This window comes from Triticum dicoccoides, chromosome 6B (assembly GCF_002162155.2).
Source record: "Triticum dicoccoides isolate Atlit2015 ecotype Zavitan chromosome 6B, WEW_v2.0, whole genome shotgun sequence".
Taxonomy (NCBI): domain Eukaryota; kingdom Viridiplantae; phylum Streptophyta; class Magnoliopsida; order Poales; family Poaceae; genus Triticum; species Triticum dicoccoides.
Window position 1 is genome coordinate 232705780 of NC_041391.1, and position 3983 is coordinate 232709762.

Consider the following 3983-nt stretch of genomic DNA (forward strand, 5'->3'; position numbering starts at 1 on the left):
CTGAAGGAAATATGCCCTAGAGGCAATAATAAAGTTATTATTTATTTCCTTATTTCATGATAAATGTTTATTATTCATGCTAGAATTGTATTAACCGGAAACTTAGTACATGTGTGAATACATAGACAAAACATATTGTCCCTAGTATGCCTCTACTTGACTAGCTCGTTAATCAAAGCCGGTTATGTTTCCTAACCATAAACATGTGTTGTCATTTGATGAATGGGATGACATTATTAGGAGAATGATGTGATGGACATGACCCATCTGTTAGCTTAGCATTATGATCGTTATAGTTTCATTGCTACTGCTTTCTTCATGACTTATACAAGTTCCTCAGACTATGAGATTATGCAACTCCTGAATACCAGAGGAACACTTTGTGTGCTATCAAACGTTACAATGTAAATGGGTGATTATAAAGATACTCTACAGGTGTCTCCGAAGGTGTTTGTTGGGTTGGCATCGATCGAGATTAGGATTTGTCACTCCGTGTTTCGGAGAGGTATCTCTAGGCCCTTGTTAGAATAAATCCGAGGTATACCGTCGATCATCCGAGGACCAAGCAATCACAGACAATGACGACATCAAAGTTGAGCCAAGGGAAGAGCCGTCACATGAAGACCAGCTAGTTGAATCACTAGTAGTACACGAAGGTTCTGTTCGTGCACTTGGGGATCACGCGAAGACTGCTCGATTATTTTTCGCAGGGTCAGTCATACAAAGAATCATGGCGCCATCGGGTACTAGGTTTGAGGTGGAGAAGTTCAACGGAACTGGAAGCTTTGGGTTATGGCAGACAAGGGTGAAAGATTTGTTGGCACAACAGGGATGCTTGAAGGCGTTGTTGAAGGAAGCCAAGCCAGCTAAGATGGAGGCGGATGACTGGGAGGAGTTATAGTTGAAAGCAGCCGGGACTATACGGTTGTGTCTGTTGGACCAGGTTATTTATCATGTGATGGATGAGAATTCGCCGAAGAAGATCTGGGAGAAGCTGGAAAGTCAGTTTATGTCCAAGACTGTGACGACCAAGGTGTATCTGAAGCAAAAGTTGTATGGGATGAGGATGCAGGAGGGGTCAGATCTTGTGGAGTATATGAACGCCTTTAATCAAGTCGTGACGGATCTAGCACACTTGGGTGCGACGGTTGACGACGAGGATAGGGCAATTCTGCTTCTTTGTTCATTGCCATCATCCTATGACCATTTGATCACTACTTTGACGCACGGCAAGGAGACCGTCAAGAATGAGGATATTACTGCGGCATTGCTATCTTATGATATGAGAAAGAAGAACGCGGTGGAAGTCTCTCATGGTGAAGGTTTGCTAGTCAAGGGTGAGCAGTGGCGGAAGGGATATGAGGCTGGGAAGAACAAGAAAAAGAAAAAGAATATACAGTGTCACAAGTGTAAGCAGTGGGGACATATGAGAAAGGACTGTCCAGAACTCAATGGTGGGGCAAGTGCTAATAAGGCAACTCATGGTGATGACTCAGACAGCAGTAGTGATGTTCTCATAGTATCAGACAGTCGGTCAACCAAAAGTGAAGCGTGGATGTTGGATTCAGCTTGCTCTTTTCATGCGACACCCAACAGGGAGTGGTTCTCTTCATACAAGTCTGGTGAGTTTGGTTTAGCCTATGTGGGCGATGACACAGGTTATCGTGTTGCTGGAGTAGGTGACATCAAAATCAAGATGTTTGACGGAGTTGAGCGGATGCTTCGGGGAGTCAGGCATGTGCGGGGGCTAAGAAGGAATCTAATTTCGCTTGGAGTTCTTCATGATGGTGGTATGGTATTCCGTTGTGATCGGGATAGGAAGACCATGAGAATCATGGAAGATGAGGTGACCGTGATGATTGGAGGGAGGACGGCTTCGCATCTTTACAAGTTGCAAGGGAGCAGTATTGCAGGTGGAGTCACGGAGACTGGAGTTGCGGGAGTAGCAGCGGGGTCTCACGGCGGCGGCGGGTCTGGGGCAGACTCGTCGAGTAGCTCTCAGTAAGCTACGAAGAAGACAACACAAGTCCGGAGTACTTGGAAGTTTGACGCATGGACAAATTCAAGGTGGTGGAGAATATTCGCCAAGGTGGAGTTTGTTGTGTTTGTGTCGAATATTTTGTACTAGTAGGGTTACGCTTGGACTTTGTGTTGTAGTGTGGGTAGGATACGTGTAGTGTCGGAGTCGGACACGTTGTACCCTTGGCCTCTTATATACGAGGAGGCACCCCACGTTGTAACCCATGACGACTAGATAGCAATAGGCTCGCAAGGGGGTGCCGGCGGCTTGTGCCGGCGCCCGGGTGGCCGGTGTTGCGGTATCTCGGGGAGGAGCGCCCATAGTCATTGCCCCGGGGAGTAGGCAAGTTCGCCGAACCTCGTTAACAAATCTCGGTGTCGTAATTGTCTGTGATTGCTTGTTCCTCGGTGGATCGACTGCGTACCTCGGATTTATTCAAACAGCCCTCTCGGTAATGCTCATCACTATAAGCCTTGCAAGCATTGTGCCTAATGAGTTAGTTGCGGGATCAAGTATTACGGAACGAGTAAAGAGACTTGCCGGTAACGAGATTGAACTAGGTATGATGATACCGACGATCGAATCTCGGGCAAGTAACATACCGATGACAAAGGGAACAACGTATGTTGTTATGCGGTTTGACCGATAAAGATCTTCGTAGAATATGTAGGAGCTAATATGAGCATCCAGGTTCCGCTATTGGTTATTGACCGGAGATATGTCTCGGTCATGTCTACGTAGTTCTCAAACCCGTAGGGTCCGCATGCTTAACGTTCGATGACGATTTGTATTAAGAGTTATGTGTTTTGATGACTGAAGTTTGTTCGGAGTCCCGGATGAGATCACGGACATGACGAGGAGTCTCGAAATGGTCGAGACATAAAGATTCATATATTGGAAGGCTACATTCGGACACCGAAATGGTTCGGGTCGATTCGGATAAGTTTCGGAGTACCGGAGGTTACCGAAACCCCCTCCGGGAAGTTATTGGGCCTCATGGGCCTTAGTGGAGAAGAGAGAGGGCTGGCCAGGAGGTGACACGCGCCCCCCTTACCCCAATCCCAATTGGACAAGGGGAGGGGGCGGCGCCCCCCTCCTTCCTTCTCTCCTCCTCCTCCTTCCCCCTTCTCCAACTTGGAATAGGAAAGGGGGGGCGAATCCTACTAGGTTTGGAGTCCTAGTAGGACTCCCCCCATGGTGCGCCTCCCCTCTTGGTCGGCCTCCTCCTCCCCCTCCTTTATATACGTGGCCAAGGGACACCCCATAGACACACAAGTTGATCTTTAGCCGTGTGCGGTGTTGTAACGCCCCAGATGTAACTTTCCATATTTGTATCCAACTCTTGCCGTCTCCGGCGCTAAGTTATATTTATTTCTCGGGTTGGGTCTTTGTCTCCGTGTGTTGTTTTTCTTTTCGTGCATCCCTTATCATGTTATCACGTGCATTGCATTTGCATACATGTTCATCTCATGCATTCGAGCATTTTCCCCGTTGTCCGTTTTGCAATCCGGCGTTCCGTTCTCCTCCGGTGGTCATTTCTACCTTTCTTTCTTGTGTGGGGTTTAAACATTTCCAGATTGGACCGAGACTTGTCAAGTGGCCTTGGTTTACTACCGGTAGACCGCCTGTCAAGTTTCGGGTCATTTGGACTTCGTTTGATACTCCAACGGTTAACCGAGGGACCGGAAAGGCCTCGTGAGTGTTGCAGCCCAACACCCCCCAAATTTGGTCCAAAACCCACCAAACTCTGCTCCATGTCCTAGAGCGTTCGATCACGATCGTGTGGGCGAAAACCGCACCTCATTTGGACTCTCCTAGCTCCACTTATGCCTATTTATACCCCCTCCATTCGGATCTCTTCTTCCCCGTCCGAAACCCTAGTTCAAAAAAAAACATCCTCCGCCGCCGACGGACGCGTCCGCCGCCGCCCGCCTCCGCCACTCAGGCGCTGCCACGTGGGCAC